The sequence below is a fragment of the Neomonachus schauinslandi genome, chromosome 4 (genome assembly GCF_002201575.2).
Source record: "Neomonachus schauinslandi chromosome 4, ASM220157v2, whole genome shotgun sequence".
Taxonomy (NCBI): domain Eukaryota; kingdom Metazoa; phylum Chordata; class Mammalia; order Carnivora; family Phocidae; genus Neomonachus; species Neomonachus schauinslandi.
The window spans coordinates 106813472-106828013 of record NC_058406.1 but is presented as its reverse complement, the minus strand read 5'-3'; positions in this window follow the sequence as shown (position 1 = coordinate 106828013).

Genomic DNA, 14542 nt, shown 5'->3' with positions numbered 1-14542 from the left:
TTACAAGCTTTTTCCTCTCCTGCTTCCCTCAGGGGAACCTGATAAAGATCTGCAAAACGTTTGCTTTCTCTCTTTCCTATCCTGCTCCAAGTTGCAGTTCATGGGAATATAGGGAATACCAAAGATAAGACATAATCAGATTTGCCCTTGTGATGATGAATCAGGAAACCCCACTTGTCACCTATTGGAAACACTTTCTGTTAGTCAATAGAGAGAAACAAATATTTTGAAAAGCAGGTGAGAATTGAAGTGGCAGAGAAAAGCACCTACTGTTACCCCCCTTCAAAGGCATTTCCTACACTGCCTACGGCCACATGCATTATTTTCTCCTTGCCCAAATATTCATACCAAGGATTTCTGGAACTTTGAACCCCTATGCTTCATATCTACAGATAAAAGCTGAATTGAATTTGTAGTTTGTTTGTTTGTTTTAATTTACTGAGGGGGGAAATCTTATCTCTATCTAGGACTTGACCAATCCCTCAATCTTCTTGAATCTCAGTTTCTTAATCAATAAAATACAGAGTTTGGACTACTTATTGCTATGGTTCATTCCAGTTCTAAAATACCCTTCTTTCAGATCAGTCTCACCATTGGAGCCAGAGCACTGCAGAAGACTTGAAAGTGATTTAAGTCTCAAGAGTGGAGGGAACCACATCTCTGAAGTACCGCTTGGAGGAGAGTTCCCCTTGAGAAGGAACACCTGTTGGGATTTAAATGAATGAGAAATAGACTTCTGTCATTTTTAAAACCTTTTACATTTGGGGGTTTATTTGTTACAACAGCTAGTGTTAACTAATATTCTTCTGGGCTTTAGTTTTGTTATTTAAAATAATGAGAATAATAATTAGCTCCTAGGAAGTTCCTGGGAGGTTAAATCAAATGATGTATGTGAAAGAGCCCACGGTGTCCCCACGAGAGTGTGTGTTATTTCTCTGCTCCTTCCTTCTGTCCAGTTGCAGAGGGAAGACACAGAGACCCCTTTTTCACCATATGGGTGTGAACGAGGCTCAGGCTCACCAGATCTGCCAGTGGGTGCTGTTCTTCTGAAGAAGAGCTCACAAGCCTGTGGTCCCCCAGAGAGAGATGTGTGGGCCTTCTTCACATGAAGACACAAGGCTGGGAATAAGGGCATCTGGAAAGTTCATCTCTCCAAAGGCTGGGGAAGCTGGACAGTCACTTGAATTGTCCTTTTGTGCCTCATCTGCCTCTCTGCCTCCACAGTGCTTTTCCTCACCCTGAGGTTTAGCTACTGTCCTTACCTTGAAGATCATGTTGTTCCCTGGGAACAAGAATCATCCCATGGCAACTATGTCACAAGATCCCAGTTTTCTGTCTGCCAAGGATGCATGGGGTACCAATGTTCTTTGAGGGAACAGCACACATTGAAAGTCCGGATGACTACTTCTAGAAGGCCGTGCTGTCACAGAAGCAGGTCCTTCATCCACCAACAAAACCACAAAAAGACCACACAGAGCTGATTTGGAAAAACCCATGACATACAACCACAAAGATGAGCGGAACACGAGATACGAGGTCGGACCACAGAGAGGCAGGAAGACATGGGGGACAGGAAGACCATCATGACGGCGATGGTGCCCTTGTCATGGAGGTGCCACCTCCAGGCAGTAGTAAATACCCTGCCACAGAAGACACTATGAACTTAGTGGTGTGAGTGCAGGAAAGAACCAAATCGCCAGATTCAGTTTACGCTAAGCCATGTGCTCAGTAAACTAGGAACTAGAAAACAAAGAGCCTCTTCACTCGTGATGATGGAATCAGTAGCTCACACTCAGGTAGACTTCCCCTGTTTTCCTTACATATTAATCTTGACGGTCTCCAAAGTTTCCTTGATTTCATACCATGGCACTGTTACTCTCAGTCTTCCTATCACTTTTCTCGTGCATTTCCTCAAAACAGACCTCAGTGCCTTTTTTTTTCACCTAAGAATGCTTTGAAAATTTGGAGAGTTTCTATCACCCAGAAGGAAAGTTCCTTTTGGTGCTTGCCACCCCCCGACCCTGAAGCCTGTGTCTTATGGAACAATCCCAATACACTTATTCCACAAAACATAAAAAGAAACCTGAAGGTTTGTGAGACAAACAAGGTGAGTTAGGCAAAAGCCCCGGAGAAGATAAAACCTGCCTGAGGAACGAGTCCTTGCCTCTGAGCTCAGTCTCAGAGGTCACACTAGCGTGTCCGCCATGCCCAGGTTTTGCCTGGAGAGCGTGAAGCCAGTATGAACTGGGAGCAGCAGGCCACACCATCAGCCCCGCTTGCCCTCCCGCCCACCCCTCCTATACCTCCCTGTGCTCCTGGCTTCTCCCTTCTAACAGCTCTTTGCTCTTATTATAGGCCAGTGTTCATCTTGCATGACTCATCGGCCTGGTTTTCATGCTACATCCTTTCTACCGCAGCCAGGTTTCCTGCCCTCAGTTGCTCAGTGACACACTTCCCACCGCTGAGGTCAGATGGAGAATGCTGTGCCTCCTCCCCTCTCTGTCATTTGGATACTGACTATCTACTACCCTTCTGACTTCAGCAACCTTGTCCACTTTTCCCATTCCTCCTTTAGGCAGTCCAGAAAATCCTCTTCTCCCCCAGGAAAATCCCTAACTGTGTTACCATACTTCTGTTTTCTCTATTAGTACTTCTTAACTTTTGCGAGACTCCTTTAAGTCTCTGATAAAAGATACCAATTCTGTCCAGAGAAATGATCTGTACACTTTGACCCTGGTCACCCCCAAAGCATGGCCGCCCCTAGGCCTTGGGGACACACCTTTGTTCTCAATGTTTCTGGAGCACTGGCACCAATGGATGCCGGATGCCCAGTGATGGAGAGCTCCCAGAGGGCACCTCTGTGTGCTCGCAGGGACCTGGGAAAGCCTGGCTACCGCTCAGGTTAACCTTTCTCCTCCCGGCCCAGAGCTGTGGACAAACCTCTAAAAGAAATAAGATACATGGCTGAGGGAGAGGGGAGGGATTAGAAACTGTAATTCAATCTAATATTTGAGGCTTGGCAAGTGTACCTATGGGATTTCATGAAAACCCCCGAATCTTTTTCATTTCGGAGCAATTAAGCAGACCCCAGCGTCCTGGCTCCAGTAAGCCGCTCAGCTCTCAGTTTTATTGCTCGTTTCCTTTCGCTTTGCCAGCACCAGCTCCCATCCTTGCACTGTGTCGGTGCCACGGAGAGGCCCCCGCGAGCGAGTGTGGGGCCGGGTGCCGGGGGCCAGGCGCAGGCGCAGGCCAGGCCGGCGAGGCACATGTGGCTTCCAGGGCCTCGGTGCTCAAGCACTGATGTGTGGTATAATCAAAAACATCCAGCAGTAATTTAATAGTTCCCACCAAGCACAGACACAAAGTCTAGCAATTCTTCCCTCCACAGACTTAACCCTTAGAGGAGGAGAGAAGGGCCAAAAGAAAGGGAAATTAATCCTGCATAGTTGCTACCCTGGGATCTTTTGCCGTTTTGTGTTTTGCTCTGATGTCAGAGAGAAAGATGTGAACTCTGGAAACTTGCAGGGAGCAGGAATTCATATTAAAATATCTTTCTTCAGTTCTGGTGGAGGGGAAGCAGGTTGTGAAGGGCAGTGAGACTCACACACTGGGGAGGCCCATCCGGCTGATTGTCCATCTTCTGGACCAAACAAAACGCCAGTGGACACCGCACCATGAACGAGGTGCTGTACTTTTAAAAAAATGTTTGGCTCGGACTTTGATACACAGTGACACAACTAACTTAATAGAGTCTAAGGCTACCTCTCCACCAAGAGTGAACAGCTTTTTTTTCCGTGTTCTGTGGCTCACTGCCATCCCTCTGGAGTGTTGGACATCAGCGTCACCCACGAGCATGTCTAGGCACATTCTGACCTGCAAGAGGACTCAGTACCTAGGCAAGTGACAAAACTGGAAGCATGAGTTTGGGGAGAAATTTGCCTTCCAATTAGAAGTTTTTATTTTAAATTACAATAAATTTCCCTAAAATCAGTTACCAACCATTGTCAAAATTTTCCATACCTGATAGGATAGGTGACAGCTCTTCTCTGTCTGTGACTTATCATATGATCTACAGACTCACATACATCTGAGAACTCTGATGTTGAGGCTTCTGCTAGGCAATCCACACACACACACACACACACACACACGCACACACACACACATTCATTTTACCCCTACTGTGCACTTAGGATCGTGCTACAGGAAAGAAGTTCCCCAAACTTGGCTTCACCCTCAAAGCACTGAAGGAAGTTGAAGACGTTCCCTGATCCACTAAATCACAGACTCTGAGTGGGAAACCCGGGAACTTTTAATTTGTAAAGGCTCTGCAGATCACTCTGGTATGTAGCCAGGAGTCACTGGCAGGGAGTACTCTCGCATTCATGCCTCCCCTGGACAGGAGTGCCCGTGGAGAGGGACTGGACCAGATGCCCAGACGCACAGCTTTGTTTTATAACTCTGACAAGTGGTGGGACATGCAGAAATGGAGTGACCATTCAGGCCTTCGCTTTTCTTGTCTGCAAACAGAGAATAAAAATGGTACCTGTCGCATAGAGATTTATGCATGTGGAACAAGTTAACATTTGAAAAGCATTTGGAATGGTAAGTGGCATGTTGTGAGTGCTAAATAGGAATTAATTACTATTTTGCTTTGAGATGTAAGTTACATGATGTAGAGTTGATTCAATGGTAAGGAAACTCACAACACTGGGAGAATCCATCAGGGAAGGTTTCATAAAGAGAGCCTTGAGCTAGGTCTAGTGGGGCAGGGGTTGCATTCCACGCGGGAAGGAAGATCGCAGTGACAATCTATGAGTGGAATTGATTAGGAGATGTACAAAGATGATAGAAAGGATATAATTATGTGCTTATTTATGAATTAACAACAGACTCAACAACAATCCTAACTGATAGCTAAATCAAATGGTAATTCATTTCGAGTAATATTTTCAACCTTCCCAGCAGGCCTAACTAACTCTGTGAATAGGTAACAGGTGTATCATATCCTTGGGGTGGGAATGGGGGCTTCTTCAGAGAACACATGCCCACCCCTCCCCTGGGGTTTGATATCCTAAATCTATGCATGTCCTAATTATTCAAGGACTGCACGGAAGATACATGGATGAGCTGAATCTCCGGGCTCCCGTGACTGCATGGCATGTACTTCTGCTTCCTCCGCCCACTCAGAAAGGGAGTCAGGAAGAGGTGGGCCAATTGCCTACAGTTTGGACCTGGGCCAGGAATGGCCAGGAATGGAATTCTCCACTCCAGATGGAAGGTCCTAGTGCGTGGACCAACCTCCACCCCCTTTCTGATGAAGAAAAGTTCCCTATTAAATATAAAATATTTCATATATATTTTATAATACAAAAATGTCTGTGGTATTTGTTAATTTACATATTTGATAAACATGTACAACTTTATGAGAAACACATGTTATTCTCTATGGTGGGAGAAAGTGGATAAGATGACTCTGAGAATTTAAGATTTTCAGAAAGACCAGTGTTTTTCCCTGAGATCCAGAACAATGCTTTGCTGTGAAATGTGTCTTAAGTGACAACAGTTGGCATCCTGTCCCCAAATAAGAGCAACCTCTGAAGTGAAATCCAAGAAATCGAAATAATCACAAGAGAATGTGCTACATCAGACTAATCTGGGTTCTAATTTTTTTCTTCTGCCTTCTTGGACATTAAGTATTGTCTGATTAAAAAATATGATTCAGAGTGAGCCATCTGTCTTTCGTTTCTTTTTGGGTGTGTTGCCCCCCTAAGTAATGAGCATAATCCTGAAATCAGTAATTCTGTTGTACTGATAGGACCTTGATTAGAGGAACTTTATGGGAACCTCTGTTTCTTTCCCGGGCTCCTAAGAAACTTATAGTTTGGCCCTCAATCCTCTGATGTTCCTAGCATGCTCAGTGCCGTTTGTCTGGGGGCAGCCCTGGCTGGGGTACAGGCTTTCCCCTAGCCCCAGAGGGATGTGGGCCATGGCCCACAGCCAGACACAGAGAAAGAAGTGTCTGCTCTTGTCCTGGGCACCTATGCTCCTCTGACCCTTCTATGGAAGCCTTCCCTACAAAGCAATGCATTGCTACCACCAGATCCTTTCCCGAGGTAGGCGGCCCCCACTCCCTCCCAGCCCGCCAGCCACCCAGCCCCCCAACGCTTCAGGCCATCCATTTCTCAGCAAGAATCATTCTACTTGGGTGGCTTAAAGTCATTCAACTTTTGGCCTTATGCCTGTAACTCCACCCAAAGCATCTAGTAATTGCCCTGAAATGCAATGCCTGACATGTTAGACAGCTTCCTTGCAATCTAACCTCACTTTATTAAATGTAAATCATCTTTTTCTATCAAGAATCACTCTTTACAAAGTCCTCTGATGACAGAATGGCCAACTTGGTATATGAGTCATGCAGGTGGCCCAACATCGCTTAACCAACAACTCCCATCGGCCTAGAACAGATCTAGACCTGAGGCAGATTTGGGAACTTAACTCAGAATCCAATCACATTTTCCTCCTTCCCTCCTGAAAGGCATCTCCTTCCTGCCCTCTCCTGTCTCCCAGGGCTTCCTGCTTCTTAACCCTTTTCTAAATTAAAGCAGCATATTTATCCTGGATCCCAAACCCTTTCAAGCCAGAGTAGTAATTCTCCAAGCATTTGCATTTCAGATTGTTATCTCCAATCATTAAATGGAAGCTTTGTGTCTTGTTAAAGGAATGTCTGGTTGGAGGGGAGGGTTTTGGATAAATCCTCCTTACACCTAAAATCACATCAAGAGTCCCTGGAGCCTGGATCTGAAAGAGGTGTGGGCACCGGGACTATGTTCCTCTGCTGCCCACACTGTCCCCTCACCCTGGCTCGCAACCTCCCTCCCATTCCTGCACCCCGGGCTCTCCAGGGGTTGTAGATTTTCCATCTCTCTCCCTCCCCCACTTGGTCAGCTCCCACTGGGAGACCACACGCCCTGCAGATCCCAGCCTCTTCCTACAGCTTTGGGCTCAGGACGGGGGCAAAGGCACCTGGTAGGACAGGGAGAAGAATGTGGGGATTCTGGTGAATGGGAGGAGGTACAGAAGGGACACAGAGCAGGGCTGGTGGGCCCAGGAAGGCCCAGCTGATGGAGCACACGAGATGAAGAGCTCTGTCTTTGCACGCTGGGATGTGGCAGCCACACACAGTACCAGGAGAGCTAGAGTGACACCAGATCTGAGTGCTAGAGACCTAATAAGAGAAAACATTTAGAAGATGACTTGTCTGTGTTAAAGTCGCACTGATTATAGTTATTTTGGTTAACTGCTGATCATTTATGCCTGATTATCATACAACACAGTAATGACTATGTACATCCTGAAATGTGTGCCAGATTAACTGTGTTTCGTTTGATTATAGCGGCAAATCCTGCCAGTGTATGACCACTTGGTCTTTATAATTAGTTTCTTCTGTGGCACTATCTCCTCTGGCAGCATGGCTTTCTGCATTTGTCCTAAAATAAATGAAGTTAAATGAAATAAAATGAAGTAAATTAAATAAAATTAAAATTAAATGAAATAGAGATAAACAACACCAGGCTTGTCCAGAAGCCTCAAGTAACCAGGCCCCTGCCCACTGTGCCTCCTGGAAAGGAAATGGAGTGCTGACAATCAGGATGCAGCTTTGTTCTGCTCACCTCCTTACCTCCAGCACACAAAACAGCACCACACACTTTAGGGATTAATAAATATTTAAGGAGCAAATGTTAAATGAGTGACTGAAAGGAAAGGGGGGCTCAGCCAAGGTGAGGTTTCAACAGCTCTGCTCTGAGTCCCCTGTGAACAGGTAGGATAGAGAATAATTTAGCACAGGTGACAGTTGGTCACCTGAGTTGGCACCATGGTTCCATCACAAGTTCTTAGGACTCTGCCCACAATATTCACTTGTTAGAGCCTCTGTTCCTCTCTGAGGAATATGGAGTGCACAATTGGCCCTCGAATATCAGAGGGAACTATCCACTTTTTCAGAATTTTGCTTTTCAACTTACCAAACACTTACAGAGGAGAAGCACTACATGCCGCCCTTTGCCAGGAAGCTTTCAGGCTCATTCCAGATAGACTGGATGCAGCTCTCACCATGCCCTTCCTCCTAAAAGAGCCCAGCGTCTGGACCTTAGCATGCTTCATGGAGAGAGCATATCTGGATCCGACCAGCCGGCATTCTGGAGTTGGTGAGTCACTTCTTTGTTCGTTACTTCTTCACCTCTGTGGCCTCAGTTTCTCTTCTGTAACTATTTTACTATTTTAAACACACTCTACCTTGAGTCAGAGTGGGTGCTGTGAACTGAATCATGTCCCGCAAAATTCATATGTTGAAGACCTAACCCCCAAAGTGACTGTATTTGAGATGGGGCTTTTAGAGGTAGTTAAGGTTAAATGAAGTCATAAAGGTGGGGTTCTAATCTGATAGGATTGCTGGCCTTATAAGAAAAGGAAGAGAGAGATCTCTGTCTCCCCATGAACCAAGGAGAGGCTACGTGAAGACACAGGGAGAAGGAAGTTGTGTGCAAGCCAGGAAGAGGGCCCCCACCAGAAATGCAATTGGCCAGCACCTTGATCTTGGACTTCTAGGGTCCAGAACTGAAAAATAAATGTTTGTTGTGTAAGCTACCAGTCTGTGGTATTTTGTTAGAGCAGCCCAAGCTGACTAAGAGAATGGGGTTTTAACTGAGAACTTTAGGCAAGCTCTCACCTCAAAGTAGGTGCTCAATAGAAGTTAGCTCTTTCCCCAAGCTCTACACTGTGAGCATGATCTCCCTTTGATAAATTAAGACTGTGTAATGCCTCAGAATGTTGTTCTGCATAAGAAATTTCCACATACAGTAATATGAAAGAAACTATAGAAGGTCCTGGAAACATGGGTGATTGGACATCTCTCAGAAAGCAAATTTCTTTCTTTTGCCAGCCAAGTCCCATTCTGCTTTTGTGCTTTAGAAAGAGGCTGTGACTCTACTAAGTCAGGATCTGTTTCAACTAAAATAAAAGCTACGTTCTTGGAAAACAAGGGTCCCATAGGCAAATGTGTGTCTACGTCCTCCTAGTGAATGTCCTGAACATCCCATAGTCCTTTTATAAAGTTATTGCTGAAATAGTTAATGTTGTGTTGCTTCTCCAAGGGCTGGCCAGAGGCAACAGCGTGAAATGGCCAAAGTTTGCCCTTTGTCTGCCCTCAGCTATCTCTGAGCTGCTACCTTCAGACACCCCATCTCCTTTAGCCCTTTTCTCCCTCCCTGTGGCCCCTAGTCTTCTGAGAAGGATATGATGAACTAACCATAATTAAGAATTTAAATCACTGATATTTCTTAAGGAGTTTTGCACTTCCCTCTGGGGAGGTTCCATTTCCACAAGTGATGCATCCTTAAGAAAAACAAAAGACCCTCAAATCATAAATTTCAATCACCAGCCCTCAATAGGGGTAGCTGTAACTCAGGATGGGATGGGCGGTGATGCCTGATATTGTACAACCACCACTCTAGCAATCCTGGTCCTGCTCTGCCATTGTCTAGCACCCTTCCTCCATCTGCACACAGATAGTCCCTCAACTTTATGAAGAGTGGTAACAAAGGGATTTAGTAGAATGCTTTCAAACCCTTCTCCCACAGATAAGGTTCTGTCCCATTTCCCAAAATAAAAAGTGCTGACAGACTCCTGAGTCACTGGTAGGCCCAGGGAAGAAATGTAACCCCCTTGTTTCCAGGATTAAGCTCTGCTTTGACTCCATGTGGCAGACAGCTTATAAATGAGGCAAAGAGAACAACTTTACTGACTTGTTTACACCAAACTTCAGGTAGGTCTTATGAGCAACAGAGGTCAGCAGTTGCTTTGAGAATCCTGACTGTCCCACTGCCCTGCTCATTCCCAGAAATTCTACCATTCCAAGATTACCCATTGAGACAAGAGCTCTCTATTAATACTGCAGCCGCATTTGATGCTTATCAGGCCTTTGGCCCTGTGATATTATGATTTATTAAAAATATATATATTTGATCATTGAGATATATTTGGTCTTCATCCACAGTTCCTGGCTCACAGCTCCCAAAACCCTTGGAATTTCCTAAGTGTTGAGAGTGATAAAGAGTGTTTTTGTTATGTTAATGAGTGGCTTTTGGAAAGCATCTAAGGATGGGGGCTGGCTTATGGTAGAGCCAACCACATGATTAGAGGTTTGGAACTTTCAGTCCTACAGTCCCCACCTCCCCAGAGAGGAGAGGGACTGGACATTGAATCAGATGCCAGTGGCTAATGATTTAATCAATTCTGCCTATTTAATGAAGCTTCCATAAAACCCAAGAGGCCGGGGCGCCTGGGTGGCTCAAGCATCTGCCTTCAGCTCAGGTCATGATTTCAGGGTCCTGGGATAGAGCCCCACATTGGGCTCCCACTCAGCAGGGGGTCTGCTTGTCCCTCTGCCCTTCCCCCGCTTGTTCTCTCTCTGTCTCTCTCTCTCACAAATAAAAAAATAAAATCTTAAACAAAACAAAACAAAACAAAAACAAGAGGCCTGGATTTAAAGAGCTTTCAGGCTAGTGAACATGTGGAAGTGAGGGGAGAGTTGGCTTGCATGCAGAGGAAGCTCCACAGCCCTTCCCATACCTTGCCCTGTGCATCTCTTCCATCTGGCTGTTCGAGTTATATCCATTTATAATAAACCAATATGATCTAGTAAAATGTTTCTCTGAGTTCTGTGAGCCACTCTAGCAAATTAATCAAATCTAGGGAGGAGGTCCTGGGAACCTCTGACACAGTCTATTGGTCAGTAGTAGCCCAGGTAACAACCTGGGGCTTGTGGTTGAGATCTGAAGTGGAGGGTTGCGGGGGGGGTGGGGAGGGCAGTCTTGCAGGACTGAGCCCTTTAACCTATGGAATCTGATGCTATCTCCAGGCAGACAGTGTCAGAATTGAGCTGAATTCTTGGACACCCTGTCTGAGATTTTCTTGTTGGTTCAGGGTAACACCCCTCCCCCAATGGAATTGGTCTCAGGGTAAAAGAGATCCCTTAATCTGGATTCATGTCTTTGCCATGGTGGCTCCAATTGTGGGAGATGCCAACCATTGTTTTGATTTGGGTAGGGAGGCATGGGTCCTGGTAGTGTTCAATACCCCAGAGGGTAGGTTCAGGCAGAGGGATATAGCAGAGCCCACAAAACACAGAGCTACAAAGTGGCCAGTACCATAGACAAAGGGCTATAAGAGCACATAGAGCAGAAAGTAGGAGAGGCCAGAAAATGGGGAAGGTCTGAAAAGAGTCAATTAGAGCAAACATGTTCCATGAGATACTGCCCTGGTGCCCATGCAGTTGGAAAAGTATCCATTCACGGGCAAGGAAGCAAACAGCTGACTAAGTAAGTACCTTTCAAAGAAGCAGATTTCTTTATCACTTTGATAAATTAACAAATGCCTCCACAAAAGATATTTAAAACAAGACTTGCCATTTTTTTGGAAACCCAAACCAGGGTAATGCCTCTGTAAATAACATAAAGAAACACTACTTAATGTGTGGCATTAACCACTACCTGGGGTGCAGGACTTGTCATTCCAAAAGTAAATATTTGCTTATGAGGAAAATAGTGGGATTGGTTAAACCAGTTTTTCAGGCCCAGTGCAGAAAAGTAAAAATCTGATTTATTTCTTCCCCTGTTCTGTTCTATTACAATGAAATCATGCAGAAAGCCACTTTTCTGTATGTGTGCATGTTTTATAAAGGTGAGAGAGACTCTAAATGAACAATTACCAAAATATGATGCTTACTGCAAGTATTCAGTGTGTGTGGCATAGAAGCTAAGGTTTCCTTAGCAGGTCTCTTAAGGTCTCTTCAATCAGTGGTTTGCTAAAGTCTGCTAGCACCAGCTCAAGAGAGCCTATTATACACACATTTTCATAACAACTTATTGAGTGACATCACATTGGTACTTGAAATCAGCCATGGTGGGAGTATTTCCACCACAGAAACCAGCAAACTCTATAAACCAGGGCTTTTGGTCTCCAGAGATCTAACTGTTAAACATTTACCAGCATATCACAGGTAAAAGTTGTAGAGCAGAAATAGACAAACTAAGGCCTTCTGCCTGTTTTCATATGGCTCAAGCTAAGAATGGATTTTGTCATTTTAAAAGGTTGGAAGAACCATCCTCAACCACTATTATCAAACACTGAATAGTTTTGGGAATTAGCACTTGCTACAGATTTGATAATATTTCTTAAAAAAGTCAACCAAAAATTATAAGACAGAAATGCTTATACATAATACTTATAATGTGATAAAGTCATTTCATCAGGAGCTAACATTGTTTGAATCACAAGTAATGTCAAAATGCTTTCTGTGTTGTTAAAATTTAAAACAAAAAACAAGATCTACATTCCCACACAAATAGGCAGTGGATATATATTTTTTGAGCTCAAACTATAGTTGTAAGTGCAAAGGAAATGTCCATATTGCAAAATCCATTTAAGCCTTCTGGGTCTGGAACAAGATGGTGTTCTTTTCTCTCCTTTCTCCTCTAAGTACAACTAAATAACATTGGACATTATAAACAAACAATGATGAAAAGATCTCAAAAAGCCTAGAGCGAAGGAGGTGGGCTACTAGAGACTTGAAGACCTGAGGAAAAGCAATGTGATTTTCTGGGTTTCTATCTGCCGTAGACCTCAAACTAAGGGGTCTGAGGAGCCTGCAAATCAGAACTACTAAGAGGCATAAATAAAAAAAACTTTTCTAAGCTTTTCTCTCTACCCAAAGGGCTGGGAAAGAGGAAACCCAGCAGAGTCCTAGTGGGAAGCCCCAACTTGCTCTCTGTGACCTGGGCACTAGCAGCCAGGCCAGTCCACCTGCAAGGCCAAGTAGGAACAGAGCCCTTCATTGCCCCGCCCTCCAACAACTGCATAAGTAGACTGAGGTCTTGTGGCTTCTGAGCTTCTGCCCCCAGTGAGAGTATGTGGGCCAGCAACACAAGACAACCCAGAGAAGTGCTGTCCATTCCTGTAGGCAACACCAACTGGGATTGAAAGGGAAATCCCAGGGGCACCGGGGTGGCTCAGTTGCTTGAGCGACCAACTCTTGGTTTCAGCTCAGGTCGTGATCTCAGAGTTGTGAGACTGAGCCTTGCATCAGGCTCTGTGCTCAGTGGGGAGTCTGCTTGAGATTCTCAACCTCTGCCCCTCCCCCCTCTCATGCACACACTCTCTCTCTCTCTTTCTCTTTCTCTCTCTCTCTCTCAAATAAATAAATCTTAAGAAAGAAAGGAAGGAAGGAAACCCCAGAAGTGTCAGAGAAGAATTAGTCAGACCAGAATAGCATTGCAAAGTCTGAAAACTAAATTAATATTGGAATTAGACCAACAAAAAAGCCAGCAACTATGGGCTAAACTTAAACAGGGTAATGATCTGCTAAAACAGAAGATATAAATAGTTTAAGAGTATCCTAATATAATAAACAAAATGTCCAGGATACAAAAAAAAAAAATCACTCATCATACCAAAAGCCAATAGAACAGCAACTTTAATGAAAAAGATAATTAGCTGACACAAACACAGAGATGAATTAGAAGTTGGAATTATTAGACATCTATCTTAAGCCAGCTATCATAAAACTGTTTCAACAATATTTCTAAACAAATACAAAAACAGAAAATCTCAGTAAAGACATGAGGCTATTTAAAAAAGAACAAAATGAAAATTAACAAAATGAAAAAAGAACAAAATGGGAAAACGCAATAACTAAAATTTTAAAACTACTTGATGAACTCAATAGTTGAGTGGTGATAATTGATAATACACTCAGTGAACTTGAAGACAGATCAATAGAACTGACTCAATCTGAACAACAGAGAGAAAATAGACTTAAAAATGAACAGAGTATCAAGAATCTGTGGGATAATAAATGATCTAACATTCACATTTTCAAAGTCCCAAAGGAGAGGAGAAAGGAGTAAAAACTTCCCAAAATTGATAAAATACATAAACCTGCAAGAAGTTGAAAGATAAACCCAAAGAAACCCACACCAAGGCACATCATAATTAAATTTATGAAAGTTAAAGACAAAGAAAAAAAGCTTAAAAAGAGCCAGAGTGAAATGACACATTACTTATAAAAAAAGAATTCATATGACAAGATTTTTCATTTGAAACCAGGGAGGCTGGAAAGACGTAGCACAATTTTCCAGAGGAAAGAACTGTCAATTGTGAATCCTATATCTCAATAAACTATCCTTGAGGAATAAAGAGGAAATAAAGAAATTCTCAAAGGAAAAATAAGATAATTTTTTACTAGCAGACCTACCTTAAAAGACTGGCTAAATGAAAGTAAAAGAAAATGATAATTAAAGAAAGTTAAAATTTTCAGGACAGAAAAAGAACAATGAAAAGAATAAAAATACAAGTAAACAGAATGGACTATTCTTTCATGAGTTACTTTAATTATATTTTATGGTTCAAGCAAAATTTATAATACCATTTGATATGATGATAATGTATGTAAAGGAAATACTTAAGACAATTATATTTAAAAACT